Below are 18398 nucleotides of genomic sequence, written 5' to 3' on the forward strand. Positions count from 1 at the left end.
GGCGGAGAGCAGGAAGGCGGGGCTGGCGGGCGCCCCGGGGGTGTGGCACCCCGCCTGTGGGGGCGTGGCGCCCAGTGCGGGGGATGGGGCAACCGCAATGGCACCCCACCGGGATCGTGCTGCTGGGGGCGGTGTGCTCCCCCCCACACTCCTCTTCCTCCACCAGTGGGTACAAAAACTTGCATACACAAGCAGCACTGATGCCACAACAACAAGCTGGAAGCAGCCTTTACCTGTTCTCTTCAGGCCATGTCTGAAAATTACTATCACCTGTAGATCTCAGGGTGGTTCACGACATAAAATTACAATATAAAAACACTATATATATCATTTCCTGGACCACAGATTACCATCTATGACTTGTTCATTTAAGTGGAAGTGCTACAACAGAACCACATTACAGTACCTCCCACAAAACCAACCTCAAACTAACATGGTCTGCAATGACTTTTAAAACTGTTTCAATGCTGGTATATGACAGAAAAAACAAATGACATGGTCTGTCCTGCTAATCTCCATCTTCCTGGTATTTCCTGCATTTTGTGGCAGATTTCTGTACAGAAGGCCACATGATTTAGTGGCTAGGGTATCTGAATGCGGAGAATCCAAGTTCAAATCTCTATGTTGTCATGAAATTCATTGGACAGCCCTGGGACAGTCACTGTTCCCCCTGCCTGCAAGAACACATTTTTCTAGTAGGAAATGACATGTATGAAGTGCTTCAAAGCAGTTCTTTTCCTTCATTTACTCTCCTTAGGAGAATTCAGCTACAATTCCCTCATTAATTCCCTTGGCTTCCAATTCATATACTTTAGTGACAGTCCCATAAGACTCCCTATTATAAAATTATTTCCATTATATTTATCACAGTACTATCAAATTAGCTTATAAATATAACCCTCACAACTCCTGTTCAAGTAGGCAAGTCCCCATTTTAAAGAGGAAAAATAATCCCCACAATTAGTGCAATATTTGCTGCTGAAAGCTTTATAAACACTGCAGGCAGCGGACTGGATCATGCAAAGAAGGGACTTTTAAAACAATGCAACTCATGCAGCTCTGCTATAAAATGGACGTTCTAGATTTCCTCATCTTGACTGTGTGTTCACTAGAACTGCTTCTTTCCACACTGTCACTCATGGCATACTTGGGTTCCTACCTTTAGTCACTACCATAAACAAGCAGAATCTGCTGTAAACTCATGGTCTGATTTGGCATTCTGTAGGCACCAAGTCACACAGTGCCTATTCTATCCAGAAAATAAGCCTCTTCCAGACATTTAAAAAGGCTGAAGTGAACATGTGGAGAGGGAAACAGCAGCACAATGGCAGGTTCCTCCTCACATTCATAGATACAGTGGTGCCTCGCAAGACGAAATTAATTCGTTCCGCGAGTTTTTTCGTCTTGCGGTTTTTTTCGTCTTGCGAAGCACGGTGTCAGAAAAGTTTTGGAAAAGCTTCAAAAATCACCAAAGTCTTCAAAAACCTCAAAAAAGGCTACCACACCGCGTGCTATGAGTTGCTCCTCGAAGTCAAGTCGCAACTGTATTAACCGTTTTAAGAAAAAGGAAACAAACTTGCAAGACGTTTCCGTCTTGCGAAGCAAGCCCATAGGGAAAATCGTCTTGCGAAGCAACTCAAAAAACCCAAAACCCTTTCGTTTTGCGAGTTTTCCGTCTTGCGAGGCATTCGTCTTGCGAGGTACCACTGTATATGTGTGGACAGTCATGGTACGTAGCAGAGGTGCCAGCTCCTTGGGGCCCTGGGTGCCAGAGCATCCACAAAATTCCCCATGAAGGGGCTGGGCACCCAAAAATTTTGGTGCCAGGGCCATGGCCCTGGGCACCCATGGTCACGGGGCCAAGCTGGCACTCCTAGCATGTACAATGTATCAAAACACATTCTAATAAATACACATATTCCCCTCACTCCACTGCACACATTAATTTTAGCCCTTCTAATCATTAGAAGCTTTTGCACATCCTAAATAAATTGTAAACCCAACTTAAAACAGCAAGAATTCATTTGGATTCTAGACAGCAGATTACATACAGAAAACAAGAGGCATAGGGGTGTCAAGAAGTAAAGATGTTGCCTTGTTATTAAATGGGGGGGGGGGTTCATGCAGGTTTTAACCAATACATCCCCAAGATCAATTCAAAAATGCTTGCAAGATTGCTTTGCCTCAGAATACAAGGCAGTAACTGACCAATTTAGCACTACATTTTGCCACTGAACAAATATGAGTTTTAGCAGTCCTAGCACTTCCCAGAGGGCCATTCAGCAAGTCATCTTGCATGTGGTGTGGAATTAATTTGTTCTTATTGCACCTCCGTGCTTAGTGACAGATGGTTCAACTGTTCCATTGCCAGCAAACAATGTAAAGACACACAGAAAAGAATTGACCTGTGTTGGAAACTGATCTGTCACCCAGCAAGGATGTCACCATAATTCTGAGTTGGAGCATCAGGGAGCTGCCAACCAAGTATCATCCTGCAAATAGCCCATGGTAAGAAATAAAAGAAAATAACAGGTATACATGGGGGGGGGGGTCTGTTTGTTCACAGCAATTCAGGCTCTAAGGTGCATTAGAAAATAATCTCCCTTGGTCTGCAATCAGAGGCAGAATTTAAGTTGCCATTTCCATTAAGCATTTAAGAGAGCTTGCAATTGGACATATTCAAGATTATCGCAAAGGATGCATTTCTTGACATTATCCTGGAGGCAGCTTCTGTGGCCCAATAAGTACTTTAAAAGAACAAGTTTAATGAGAGAACTTTTCCAGTCCAAGGGTGCTTCCACACCCATTGTTCATTCACTCTTCTTTGAGGCACCTACCCAACTTTAAATGGGATGTGGGTGGCGCTGTGGTCTAAACCACTGAGCCTGGGGCTTGCCGATCAGAAGGTCGGTGGTTCGAATCCCCGCAACGGGAACTCCCATTGCTCGGTCCCTGCTCCTGCCCACCTAGCAGTTCAAAAACACATCAAAGTGCAAGTAGATAAATAGGTACCGCTTCGGTGGGAAGGTAAACGGCGTTTCCGTGTGCTGCTCTGGTTTCGCCAGAAGCAGCTTAGTCATGCTGGCCATATGACCCAGAAAAACTGTCTGCGGACAAAAGTCGGCTCCCTTGGCCAGTAAAGCGAGATGAGCGCCGCAGCCCCAGTCATTCGCAACTAGACTTAACTGTCAGGGGTCCTTTACCTTTACCCAACTTTAATTTGTTAAAATATATTTATTCAGACTGTTTTCACCCTACCCTTATGATGTCTACAGAAGATAAAAATTCAAAAATAAAATCAAAAGCCAATGATTCTTAAACAGCAGTGACAATTCTCCAGAGCCTTGGTATATTTATCTATTTATTGCCGTACTATAAAAAGTAATATTGACTCCCCATGCCAATCATCAGATGTGTGGGTCACTCTGAGCAGCCTTTGCAGGTGTGTTCAAAAACTCTTATCATGAAAACAAAGAAGCATCTTCCTTTCCCCATGCGCACAAAGGTAGCCTTCAACTGCAGGCTGATTTACTGTTTTCTGTTATTGGGGACTGTGCTTGATTTTGTTTGTGAGAACTTCCAGGTCACCCACACCCAACCCTGCTCCTTCCAAACAATTAATTTTATTCTTTTATTTCTTGTAGTCTGGATATCGATCTGCAGAGCCACCTTGTAGTGGTCAAATCTTCGGCAAGCTTGCAATCCTGATGGTAGAAATTGAGCATCCAAAACAGATTCAATTCAAATTTGTTTTGTTTTTGTACTCTTGTAACTTGTACACATATCCTAATCCAGGGACAGCTTGTAAAAAATGTTTTCGGTTTTGTTTCACTTGGTAGTCTGTCACCAATGGCTGAAGGTTTTTTTCTTCCTTAGGCAATATATTTAAATGCTTGTGTACTGGCGAACTGTAGTTCTGTTTCTTTTATCACACTTCTCGTTTTTTGCCTTTACGGCTCTAAGTTGCTGTTTTCTTAAACTTTCTAGAGACTTGAGCAAACTTTCATTAACACCAAGGGCCGGTATCTCTTGTTCTTCTTCTAAATTGTTCAGAAAGTTAAGAGAGTTCATCCATCCAAATGTTTATTGAAGATGCAGAAACAGAATGGAGTAACTTTCTTTGGACAGTAAAAATATTTGTGGTGGTATCAGTGAGGTTCTTCCCTTCCTTGAGCACCAATTTAATGAACTTGTTGGGTTTTTCCAGCTCAGCCTCATGGGCTTGGATCCTTTCCTGGAATCAGGGGGTTTTCCCAGGCAGCAACTGCTAAACTCCCAAGGCTGCAGCCGCATGGCTGAGATGGCGGCTACAACAGGGCAGGCTACACTACACTCTTCATTAAAGCAGCATGCCCTGCCTCCTCCTCCTCCTCCTCCTCCTCCTCCTCCTCCTCCTCCTGATCTGAGTGAGTCCCAGCAATAGCTCACCAAAGCAAAACAAGGGGCCGAGCAGCCTTTTCAAAGCACACCATGGGACCTGGGCAGCTTTTGTGCCAAGAAGCACACCAAGGAGGGAATGAGGAAAATGAGGTCACTGAAGAAATCCACCTCCAGCTGGGCAATCAGTCTGAGCACCCATGAAACTCAGTACACACGTACCAGACCTTACGAACCTACCGTACTTTGATCCCCCAACAGAAAAAGCGTGCCTGTTTTCATATCACTGTTAAAAGGTACACTGCATTAATCCCATTTACTTCCCTAGTCTTTGTGTAGGTACTTGGGTCATTGTCACATACACAGTATGTTGTTGGATGGGTCCTCGCTCGTCATGCACACATTAAAAACCTGAGGGCTCCTTCTTTTAGCATCTCAGTGCAAATGGAACTGATCATAGTATTACTCTTTTTTAGTAGATACTGACAAAGAGATTACCAAGACAATGTTTGTTAACAGCTCATTTCATCCTGTCACTCTGAAAACAGGAAGTGTGGCAATCTTGTAAGGGTAACAGCTTCTGCTTTTAATGTAACCTAAAGTGCAGCAAAAAGCTTGCCTGCGGGTCCCTGAGCAAACACACAAAGAATGAGAAACTACAGAGAGTTGATTTTACTGCCTTCTTAAATGGCAATCCTCCGTTTGATGGACTGAGTGTGTGCCACACACATGACAAACAGGCCTTCCTTTATGTGAGATACAATGGTCTGGTTTTTACAGTTTACTTTTGCCTGCGGCTTTTTCCTTTCTTTTTAAGGGGCACAATTTTCATTTACGTTCCCTATCCTGCAATCCTAACTTCTCACTTGCTACTTGGTTAACCCACCCTGTACTTTCCATAACCCACTTACTGCTGCTTAAAGTGCCCTATCTTCCTCAACTATATGCAGACAGCTAGTATGGTTGTTTAGTAGTTATAGCTCTGGACATTGATAAAGGAGACGTGGGTTCTTTCCCCTACAAAACCTAATGGGGGAAAGATGGATGTCAGCCTGACCTCCTTATAGAAGGGAGAGAACAAAAAGCTGAAACAGGAAAAAAAAATCTAGGCAGTTTTGAGTCAGTGAGTCACACATCACTGGGCTGTTATGAGAGTAATTTTTGATGGTTTGAGATCTAACAGAAAAAAAGACTGGCAGGTATGAAGTGCAACATCAGACTAGAACTACTGAAAATAAGCACACCAGAGAGGGGGAGATCAAACTCCAATTTTCAGCGAATACTTGAAATATTCTATTAAGAAACTCTAGTGATGACCAAGACATTGCCAATACCATGCTCCATAAACACAGGATGTGGGTATACGATGGGACACCTGCTCTGTTTGTTGCACAAGACCCCCTCCCCCATCAGGAAAGGGGTCATTCAGTTTTGCATGTATGAAGTTCAATCCGCATATAGGACCTCTTATTAAATGCAGAGAAAAGAACTGTCCCAGAAATCAGTGAGAATCATAGATTACCATTAGACAGACCAAAAGGTCTGACTTCTACAATAGTAGGCCAATTCCTTTATGCTATATTCTTCTATCCATCTCAATTGGAAATTCAGCCTAGTGACACCGGGAGTCCCTCCTCAGGAAAGGAATATTTTCAGGGAAACAAAATGGTTTGTGTATTTTGAGGATGAGGCTGTGAAATCCAGCAGTGCATTACACTGAAATTTCAGCATGTTACACCAAAAATATGCTAGGCTTAACACGCTAGTGAGTTTCCTAGTTCTTCTGACGTTTTCTGATTTTGTTATTTTTATGCACATCTCACGGAGGCAGCCCTCGTATTTTACTGTTCTTTAGATATCCACATTGTACCCCTGCTATTAATAGCCAAAAACTAAAACAGGATGTCATTAGCACCTGCTCTGCAAACTCTGGCATGAGAAAGGCTGCTTGCTTTTGCACAATGCCCCTCACTCCGGGCACAGGAATAGGGCTGAAATAAAATCCTTGCTCCTAGTGAGTCTGAAACATTTGCCATATTAAAACAATCCAGTTGTATTAGTTTCTGTCAGAGAAACCATTCTCCCTGGAACTTTCGGCAACAAAATGGATTGAAGATAAGAGGCCATAGTTAACTCTACTCTCCACCACAGCAGATACATGTATATTTGAGGTTGGTGAAATAAATCTAGGTACAAATCTTCATATAATGGACCTATAATTTCCTGAGAAAAACAGAAACGGATGCACACAGTTGGGTTTCAGCCAGCCAACCAACAGCCCAGTGCAGCTACTTTTCCGGTTACCAAAAGAGAGGAAGGGACAAAGCAATGAAACTGACAAACAGAAAAAGTTGGGGCATTTAGTCCTTTCCACCTGAAATCTGACAGGCCTGATCCTTTGGGGGGAATTACAGAATACCAGAAAAAATAATGCTGTTTGGATGGAATACAACAAAGTTATAGGCAGCAGATGACCAGATGAGCCTCCAATTGAAATAAATGGAAAGCACCAAACAGGAATGCAACCGAAAGGAATGGAAATAAAATGAAAGACTTAAAATGAATGGGAAAATGAAAGAAAAAATATTGCACACCCCTGTCATCAAGAAAGTTCAAAGATACTGTATCTTGATTTAAGGATGGAAGGATATGTGAGAAACCTTAGGGCAACTATCTGTGAGAAAGAATATGTCTGTGATTATATTTTAGTTTTAGTACAGTAATCTGTATAATTCCCCCCCCCCCAACGTCTTACTGGTAGAAAAAGTCCTGCTGGGAAATTCCCAGCCATATAAGAGACAATTGTATCTAGAGGGCAGGATCAGGGGAAATCACACAATAAAGCTTTTCAAGTGCCTAAACCTGTTCATCACCCATCAGTTATTCTTCTACTTCTATCATCATACTATATACAACATCTTAGCTTCGTGAAGGAATGCTACCACCAATCTGTCTTCCTCTTCCTATGGATCTACACTTCTGAGCTTCAACACTTATGTAGCAAGTCGAAATCTTGTTTTATTGAAACTAGTTTTATTTGAGAAAAGTGATAGTTGATAAATCAACAAGATTTAAAATATGAGAAACATTTAAAGTTTTATTTAAAGTATTTTCAGTAAAATATACCAGCACAAACTATATATGTATGTGCATGTGTTAAACACTTCACTTCTGATCATTACAGCCCCTCTGATTTGTCAAGACAGAGGCCACCTGATTCAAAACAATGGAAATGGTAATTCTGGATATATAGACTTCTGGATATATAGACTTGACATCTTAAGATGACATGGCCTCAATTTGGGAATATAACACCTAGCATCACTCATCTACGGCAAATTCTAAATTTCTTAATATTCCACCATCCGTGTTTTAGACTTGCCACCTTGGCTACTGTATCCTTTGACTCACATTGGAGCAGATAAAGAAGGCAGGAGCCAACATGTTATGTGTTAAGACGTCAGTATCTCTGTTACGTTAACATTAATGTGTGTATTTCAAATAATGTCTCTGAACCCCAGCCACAGCAAGGAACTGCCCTCTGTGGAGAAAGCAGGACAGGGGCTCATTAGGGCGCAACACAACGATCCTGGCTAAGGTCTGTGTTCCCAGCATTCTTGATATATATAATTCCATTACATCCACCCTGCACCCACCCAAAAGCAAATACATGGCATGATAAGAACAAAACAGCACAAACATGCAATGTGCATTATCATTCTGGGATACTCATGGTTTTGACATATGTAGTTCATGGCCTAGTTAGCCATAGGAGCTTCTTAACCGAAGTATAGCACTTACCTAAAAAGCCATAAATTCATGATATGAGTTATTAAGAGTGGTTGCTTGGAAAATATGAGCTATAGTGATTACTGAAGCATGGGACTAACAAACCGAATGGCTAGGAAGTTAACACCCAGGGCTGCATTTTTTGTGTGATTAGTAAGCCTTTAACATTTTCAAAGTCTTATCCCATAGTGTTCATGGCTATCAGCTAACTGATTGAGATTATGATTGTTGGAAACCATTTGGAAACTTAGTGGTTTTAGGGTTGTTTTTAAAGATGTACAAACATTCACAGTAAACATATGGGCTGCATGCTGTTACAGTAAATCACCTGCTTGCCCCCCCCCCCAAAAAATGGACACAAACTTATTTAGTGGTCAGTGAAAGGGCATGCTGTGGTATATGCCAATCCTGTGTTTAAGGGATCCAGAAACAGGGTAAAAAGGAACTTTTAACAAACAAAGAGGCACTTAGTGTCCCATGGCTCACCTCCCACTTCTAGAGCTTGCTTAGCATAAAGACTAATCAATACAGGCATATTTTTTTACTTTCAGTTATTTACAGCAAACTGATGTATTGACCTCCCATTTTCAGCTCAGCATTCTGCCAGAAGCTGAGGGGGATGAAGAAACACGCTGTAGCTTAAAACTTTATTGCAACTTTGATTGTCCAGACATGGCAGCTCACAATGGCCAAGTTAGTCTTCCTATGTGCTGTGCCGATGGACAGGTGGCCAACACAGGCAGAACTGCCACATTTGGAAAAGTGATAATGCTGAATGAATTTATCCAAACTCCAAATAGGTTTCATGCAGATTATACCCTGGTACTTTTCAGGCCAGAGAAGTGATGGTTTTGCAAGGTTGCCACTGAAGTATCTGCAATTTCAACACATTTGTGATCTTCCTACATGATCACTGACAGTCATGAACATATCACAAAGAGGCCTATGTGCAAAACTGCTTGGGAACTTTGCTTCAAGACAAATTGGCTGGGTAAATGGCATCATTATTTTAATGCAAATGAGCTTGCACCCTTGTATCATCATGCTTCAACTAGTTTAAAGTGACACTGAACAAAGAAACTATTAATCTGTGTAAACTGCCCAACATTAAGTCGTGTTGCCTCATATTTTAACCATGCTGCACATCTTTATGAAACAGAAGCTCATCTGTATCCACATTATGCTCTAGTGTGAACATTATGAAGTTATAGTTTGTTGAATCTGAAATTGCTTGTTCTTTTTTTTTTATAAGCCAAGATGGGGAGAGTGGGGGAGCCAAATACACAAGTCACACAAGTCATAAAAGATTCAGCCAATGGCTAGGAAAAACTGTTTATTCTTTTCCCCACAGGAGCTGTGTAGTTTATTTATATAAAGATCCAATGTTATCTCCCTCCCATTGCTGTTCTTCCAAAAGTATGTGGGGGAAGAAGATCTGAAACATAGCAATTAGATGTATTGGAGATTCAAAAATAGTTGTTTGCTTGGGGGCTGACTTTTCTGGAACTAAAGGAAGCCACCCAACAGGATCAAGCAAGCTATCTATCTTGACAGGATGAGAAGGGAGGAGAAAGCCCTACTTGTAGTTCAAAAAGTGAGTGAAAATTTGACTATTCTTCCTATTAGTTCAGCAGAAGGAAACTGAATGGTTCGAGCAAAAGGGGAGGGCAGCCACACTGCAACTGTGTGACAAAACAAAGATGAATGGAAATGGAAAGAAGCAGATGAATGAATGAATGAAGGAGGGGGACAGAAGTGAAGGAAGAGAAAGGGTGTCCTCACCCGCTTTGCCTTCAGACTAGACCATTGGCAGTAGTTATGTGGCCCCCAATCATTTTTACTTGAAAGAACACCCACAACTCCCAACTGGAAAAAGGCTTTTTGCTATTGGCCAAATCCACACATCTAAAATTAGAGTTGCCTGGAATCAGTAGGCTTGAATCTAAAAAGGAGATTTTATATATATATATACACATACACACACACACGCACTAACTTTGATAATTTAATTTTTGTGAAAGCTGCCACATGCTTTGACAAGGAGATGGACAGAGATGACAGTTTGTTGGTGAAAGTCATAAGATTCACCTCAATCTTTAGTTCAATCAAACCCAACTCTGCTCCATCAGAATTACTACTCCTGAAGAGGATTGACAGATCTTTAAGAAATACTATTATTCAAGCCTTTATTGCTACTTAACTTGCATAAGAGGCAGACCAAGCATTATTTGAGATGGAAATGATGGGTCAGTGTCTAGCCCACTATTAATTTTTCTGATGTACTTGATCTCAAAACACTGGAGAGCCTAGGTCCCTTTACTTCACCTGTATATTGTTGCCTACATTATGTTCTTTATGAAACACTCTATTGCCATTTTGTCTACAATGCTGCCTGTATCATCTTTGGAATTTTGTCCCACAAATTAACTATTTCAGAATGTAAAAAGAACCACCTTGGATCAGACCAAAGACCTACCTAATTCATTTCCCTCTTTCCCTCATGAGTCACACAGAAGCCTGTGGAAAGCACAGTAGCCCTCTCTGACATGCTTCCTTTGATCCTTGAGGTAGTTATGTATCTATTATGGATGAGAAGAAGACATCCAACTGGAGATGTTGGACTCTCTAGGCATTATTTTGAGAAGCAAAAATATTGATCAGGTTGATGGACAAAGGGGAAAGCTGTCAGCAGAGCCATTATTGTAGAATATTCAAGCACCACAACAAAACTGATAGCATGAGTTCTTTTTAAAAAAATAAGATTCCTCTTACTGATTTCAAAACCAGGAGACATTGTTTCCATAAAATCTGGCTCTCTGTCTTTGGAAGTGGAGAAGACACTTTATGTAACCATGCATTTTCCTTTTGTATGGCTTGGCAGAACCAAGCTTTGTTTGGAACAAATTTCATGCTACAACTCTTAATAGTGGGTGTCTCCTCAAAATACCCGGCTCTGAGGTGACTCATTGATTTGCCTCCTATGGCAAATCTGCACGAAGAGCATTGTTGTCTAGAATGCCTCAAGAAGATTTCAAACACCACCCTAGAAAACTTATGTACAGACATGCACAGTTATGAAACCTTCATACACTGCACCCAGCCTTCAACATCTTCTTATAAACATTGAACTTAATGGGATTTAGTCAGAGAGGTTAAGGTGCATACTTCCGTCAAAAAAGGTCTATGAAAGCCCATTTCCTTTCAGTGAACATTCAATCAAAATATTGTTGAGGGGGAAGTGACCACCAAATTATTTGCTGCTGAAATACTGTAGTACCATAGAATAAAACAGATTTCTGTTAACTTTGCTATTTGAACCTTGGGGTTTTTTTTCACATGGAAAGGAGGCTTCAGATTTCCTTTTGAAGAAGAAGAAAGAAGAAGAAGAAGAAGAAGAAGAAGAAGAAGAAGAAGAAGAAGAAGAAGAATTTGGGCTTGATATCCCACCTTTCACTCCCCTTAATGAGTCTCAAAGTGGCTAACAATCTCCTTTCCTTTCCTCCCCCAAAACAAAGACTCTGTGAGGTGAGTGAGGCTGAGAGACTTCAGAGAAATGTGAATAGCCCAAGGTCACCCAGCAGCTGCATGTGGAGGAGCGGAGAAGCGAACCCAGTTCACCAGATTACGAGTCCACCGCTCTTAACCACTACACCACGCTGGCTCCACTACACATGAATTTACCTATTTCACAGAAAGAACAACATATTTTATGGGGCCTCTAGTTCTAAACACTACTTTTCAGTGCTTTTTTTCTAGAAAAAAAGGTGCCAGAAATCACCATAAATGCCTTTTCTCTTATAATGGCGAAGGCACCCACCTGGTAGGTGCCGGAACTGAGTTCTGCTGAGTTCCAGCTCGGAAAAAAAGCCCTGCTACTTTTAAATGCTAAGAAACCCTTTATGCCTCCAATAATTATTGTGGATTAAGCTATGGAGAGTACATCTGTGTTCAACACATCAGGTATAGTTTAGATACTTGGATTAGTGTATTCCTTTACAAACAAAAAATGAGTAACACCCAGAGTTCATTCACCTGTTCTAGACCCATTATCTCTTTTAAATACCAACATTTAGTTTGTGAACCACCAAGTTGGCATTTTACAGTACTTAATTCATTCCGGAGGTCCATTCTTAACCTGAAACTGTTCTTAACCTGAAGCACCACTTTAGCTAACAGGGCCTCCCGCTGCCGCCACGCCGCCGGAGCACAATTTCTGTTCTCATCCTGAAACAAAGTTCTTAATCCGAGGTACTATTTCTGGGTTAGCGGAGTCTGTAACCTGAAGTGTATGTAACCTGAAGCGTATGTAACCCGAGGTACCACGGTACTGTATTCTTTCAAAATGCTACTTCAAACTTTCTGGATTTCATAATCATATTAAAGCAAAGTGGGACCCAGAAGGTCACTAAATTCTTTGCCACATCTGGACCTCAATGTTATACTCTCAAAGGACTTAATGTTTAGGGACATGTTTCAAGACAAATCCTCTTGGCACAGTAAACAAATACTTTGCAACAGAGATGCATCAAGGCTAATTGTCTTGACTGCTGTTCAGTCAGCTGGTTCATGAATGCTAGGAGCACTTAGTTGTTTGCACTTCTCCTAATCTGCTACAATAAATTCTTTTGCCCTAACAAAAGATGAAGAGAAAGGGGGGAGGGGGATGTCATAACAGAGATATTTTGGGGGTGGGGGGGCAGGGAGAGGGCTAGGAAATATGAGCTGTTCCCAATGTTCTCTGTTTGCTGGTACAAGTGCTCATGCACTAGCAAACAGGTGAGTTTTAATGCAATAGTTGCACTAACAGAATCTTGTTGCACAACAGATTGTGCAACCAAGTCATCAGCAACCTGCTTATGCATTCACTTGTGCAACAACATTCTACTGATGCAAACAAATGTACCACTAAAGGAAGCATAAGAGAAGCCATGGAAGCCTAGTAAGAAACTAGTTTTATGAAAGGACATTTTAAGATGGTGTTAGACTGCCAGCATGTCTCATAGTCAAAGCCACCATTCCCCTCCCACTCATACCTATTTCCTCTGGATTAGCAACCCAGGGACCCTCTGGAATTCCTCAGTGGGCTGAATTGGACTCTGAAGCCTTCTATTGCCAACCACTCCTTTAGAACAACTGTGAGGTACGTTTGTTCATTCAAGACTCCAATAATCAGAGTTTCGATAACGTAAGCTGCCTTATCTCAATTTTGTCTACTGTTCCTGACTTGGCTCATAAAGCAATATGCTTCAGAACTGCAATTTATAAACCAGATTCACAAAAGCAGCTCCCTTGATGACCACTACACTGCAGTTTAAAATATTTTTCCAGACAACATTGCATTGTTATTGGTAGAATCCACTAGAAATTAAATGGAAAAATTACTCTAACTGTCTGCTCAGAATTTAGCTCCAGGCTCAGAACTTTGGTGCATGGCGTTGTAAATATTTTAAATAATTCAGGAACATGCCTGCAGGGACATATACAAGCAGCAGAGAAAGACTAAAGAAACATTGCCTGCTAATGGATATTACAGTGGGCGTTAGAAACTCCAGGTTCCAATTCCAGGTCTCTTTAGCTTTAAGTGCTTTTCACAGCAACATGTGCATGTGAAAGCCCCTTTATAGCCAGGAAGACTTACTGGGCTATGGAAATTTCCAAAATCAAACTAAGGAAAACTGCACTATTGCTCTAGGCAACAACTGAGAAAAAGCAACATACAGCAAATTGTCATCACCTCCACCTCATTAAGACCATTTTTAATTGTCATGCTAAAGCTTATAGATTGTGCACTTCCTTGATTACTTTCAGAAGTGGCCAATGGGATGGAATATGGGTGGGGAAGCACACAATGCAATATCATCACAACATGGGGAAGTGATACCACGTTACAGGGAGGACTTGGGGTGAGCTTGCCCTTTTAAGCAAGAGCACTCCTACATCACCCACAATGCACCGTTCTAAGCTAAATTAGGCTGGCTGTACAGCAAGACTGGCTTGTACTCCTAGCTGCCAAGGTCACTTCCAAGTGTGTAGGTCTTCAACTGGTAGGTCACAGTCATAATGCGGCTTCAACCGAATTGCGTTCAGTGGTGCCACAATAATTCTTTGGAGATCGTCCCAAGTATTGGTGTTGGGGGAAACTGGATGGGGGTTTTTTGGTAAGGATTTTTACTCTAAGTGCCTGTCCATAGTAAAACCAGAGTAGCAGATCTGATGCCTTAGTATACCAGAAGGTAGGTAGACAACAACTCATTGGTGGTCCACTGCTCATATGCACCTGACCAACTAGTACCTGCTGGCGGCTGGAATTCTTTCCAAAAGATGTTGCACTAGATGAAACTAGACCTAATCAATCAAGGATGACAGTGAGACAGACTACTTCTACAATTTTTATACTGCTTAAGTCTATATACAGGACTCTATATGATGAACATGTTGGACCAGTTGAGGTCCCCATGCTAAATGCCATGTTCCTGTTGCATGAGACTGCCCATGCAAAAAGAACTAGAAGAAACGGAGCAGGACTGAAAAAGCACCTGAATTTTTGCTCACCTGTAACTCAGTACAGAGAATCATTAGATAAATTAAAAATGAGGTTAGTAACCATAGCAATTATCACAAGGGTTTTTTCTGCTCTGACGAAAAAGTATAGGATAACATGCAAATGTCTTAACCGAATTCTCCCATTTCATTCCACGTTGTCAAATGTCATGGACACCACTGCAAAGTGAAGGTAAGATGCTGCTGGCTAGGGCAAAGTCAACAGCCATCTTTCCCCTCCCGCCCCCATTACATGTTGATTAATATTGTTATTGCATATACTATTCTTGAAAAACATTACAATAAGGAACTTGGCATTCTTGCATACACTCAAGTTCACTGAGACTACAGCAGGTTGACAACTTAATGAAAAACCCATTCACAAAACAAAGTTCTACCTGGTGACTAGTCATAATGTAAGCAGAGTGCACCCATTCAGTATAATTCTGTAAATCGTGATAACAGAATTGTACCAGCCTTCCTCAACCTGGTGACCTCCAAGTGTTGCTAGTCGACCATCATCCCTGACAACTGGCCATGCTGGCTGGGGCAGATGGAAGTTGCAGGGCCCCAGATTGGAGAACACCCCAACTAGTATGAAACTCCATTGCAATACTCTGTCAGCTAAAATGAAAAATCACACCCATTAATACTACAGCACTCACTAAGCATACTGATTACAGAACAGTGGAAATCTTAGTCCTATATTCAGTCTCCAAACCTAACATTCCTATGGGAAACTGAACGGACTAACCACTACCTTCAGGTTTAAAATGAGCACTATTATTGATTTGCAGGAGGCAGTGGAAGAGGAGTGCCTGGCCTGCTCTGGTCCATGGGGTCACGAAGAGTCGGACACGACTAAACGACTAAACAACAACAACATTGATTTGCAGATGCAAGAAAGCCTCTCCTCTGCACAAGTGAGGTGTTTTAACTTTTAAGTTATCTGCTGTGAATTTAAGAGCAAGCCAGGAAGTCAGTCTGCCTGCAGTATTACATGGTACCATAGCAACACTGCTAGAAATATCAACATAGCAAACATTTTCAAACAGGGGGAGAATGGTTTGAAGGATGTTGTTCTGTGTACCATTGGACCCCTCATGTTAAGGTTAACTCCCTATTTTTTCCAGATTAAATTCCCTATTTTTTCCAGATTAAATATTGTTTAATTCCTCTCCCCACCCTCACAGTTTTGCCTTATCAGGATTTCTTCAGTTCCTTTCCTCCTCCACATATTTGATTAGTTACCTGTCTCAACAAGCTCCTGTGTGAAATAACTCACTAGAACATGCTAATTGACTCATCTTTCTGGCAACATGAGGCATTTGCTGGAAGACACACACACTTTTTCTGTATCTGGTCTCACACTATGGTGCCAAATACTATCAGACTGGAGCTATGGCATTTTTGCTCAGTAGTTGGCATCCATCTGTCACAGGAGACAATGGAGGAATGAGTCTTTGGGGTGAGGTTAATATAATATAATATAATATAATATAATATAATATAGGGATGGTTTGCACATCACACTAAGCCAAAGTATGGTTTAGGAGGACTGAACAAATGATCTTGCTAAGCCACAGTTTGGCTTAGTGTAGGGGTTCCCAAACTGTTGTTTGTGGGCCACTGGTGGTCTGTGAACTTCACTCAGGTGGTCCATGGCTGCCTGTGAAGAGCAGTGGATATGGCAGCTGCTCCATTGTTCTATGAACTCAATGGTCCATCCACAAGGTGACCAAAAATGACCTGAGGAGTAGAGGGAAAGGAGCAGAGAGGGGGCTTAGGTACAGGAAAGACAGAGCGAAAGTAAACAAATAAAAGCAAACAAAAGAAGCAATGCAATTAGAATTATATAGCTTCTAGCACAGTGAATTGCTACAACAGACAGAAAAATATTTAAATTGTCCACCAAAACCCTCAGCAATTTTCAAGTGGCCCATGGGAGTGTAGTTTAGGAACCACTGGCTTACTGCCATGTGTGAACCAGGCTACTAAGTTAGAGTTTAATTCCCAACAGCTGCAGGTTGGTCTGTGTCAGTGTTTTAATTCTGAATTATTTATTTATTTATTTATTTATTTATTTATTTATTTGGTGATGTTAGAGCTATATCTGGTTATATTTATTTATGGGATGCATTTTGTTGTTTTATTCTTTATTGTACATTGTCCTAAGCTCCCTTGAGAGCAATTCAATAAAGAAATATTAAAAATTCACAAGCCTTATGCATTCTTGTCCTAGCAGGTAAATTATTTTTTGAATCTGGCCTCTGTTTACAACAGATTCATAAATTGTTGATTTATTTCGAAACAGAAATTGATACAATTGCAGCCATAGACCAGGATTGTTGAGGAACCACTGCCCTTAGTCTACTTAGAAGGCTGCACTGGAATTTGGACCAACAGTCTTCCACTAGGATTAAAGTTCCCAACTTCTGTTTTAGGAGCTCATAATAATTGCTGGAAGAAAAAAGTCAACAGAAGGAAAACTAAAAGGAAGACGACAGGATGAGAGGAACATAAAAGTTAGCTATAATGTACCTGCAAATTAAAAATATCATATATATAAATGGACACACACAGAGAGAAAGAGAGTTGATCTATATAAAGTATCATATATAACATTACTGTTTGGCCAAGAAGCATCATATAACCCTTAGTACATCCGTCTGTGTTAGAAGATTCAGTGCCATAATCCTATGCATCTCAGAATTACAGTCCCTATTGAATTTCATTATAAGACAGAGCACCACACAACCACCCACAACAAGAGACCTTAGTATTAGGTTGCAGGTTCAGTTTCACTGTAACATACATCCCCGGTGATTAGTCGGCATTTGGAGAGACAAAAGGGTCAAGTGCTAGGAAAGCCAGCATGATTTCCCCTGCACAGTTCTGTTGAAATAATGAGAGGTTATAGATCTTTGAAAATTTGCATCCCCCAAATATACAGCTTTTTCTTTTCTTCTCAGAAGTCTCCTGTATGCAGAACCTCCCCAAACAAAGCTGGTGCTCTTGGCATTCTGTATGTCTCCACAAGAGTTGTACAAAGGCCATATTTAAAGGCTGCACCTGTTTCCCCCCTCCAATAACAATCCCAGAAGATTCTTGGAGGTGCAGGAAAAACTCCATCCACACCGAGAGACCCATGTTTAACCAAACAGCTTGCATTTAAAACCTGGAGTCAGGGAGCATTTAGTTTATGTGATTCACAATTGTGGCAGAAATAGGAAAAGCTTCCTATTTGTTACATACAATATGCAATTATTCTCACCCTTCCTACCATAAGCAATCAGCTTCATTCCAACAGCCCAGCAATCACCAGGAGGTTCTTAAGGTGATCAAGTGCTTTTGAGATTATCAATTACCCTTTTGTAAATCATCTGCTCTTTTACCCTATTAGGACATGATTTGTTCCTAAATCCTTTTTACCATAATTTGACATTCACTTCCTTAAGAATGCTGGGTGCTGCAAGGGGCAAGTTACTCCCACTGTTCAGTACATGCCATGCCCGTCATTCTGTTAAACCTTCCAACAATAATCCGTGCCAAAAGTAATCATATAGTTTTAACAGTCCCTCTAATGGTGACGGCAACAATTTCTTAAAAGTCTTAAATTATACCCTCCAGCCACCCAAAAGCCAGGGGAGGGAGAAGCTAGCTACTTACAATTTCCATTAAATGCAATGTGA

At 41.2% G+C, this 18398-nt stretch overlaps 1 protein-coding gene across 2 annotated transcripts in view; it reads right to left on the reverse strand.

Moving 5' to 3' along the window:
* RASSF5 (Ras association domain family member 5) overlaps positions 1–18398 on the reverse strand; it is a 103362-nt gene that overhangs the window by 19406 nt on the left and 65558 nt on the right. The gene's annotated exons all lie outside the window — the stretch shown is intronic.

Source organism: Podarcis pityusensis, assembly GCF_964106645.2.
Source record: "Podarcis pityusensis genome assembly, chromosome: 6".
Classification (NCBI taxonomy): domain Eukaryota; kingdom Metazoa; phylum Chordata; class Lepidosauria; order Squamata; family Lacertidae; genus Podarcis; species Podarcis pityusensis.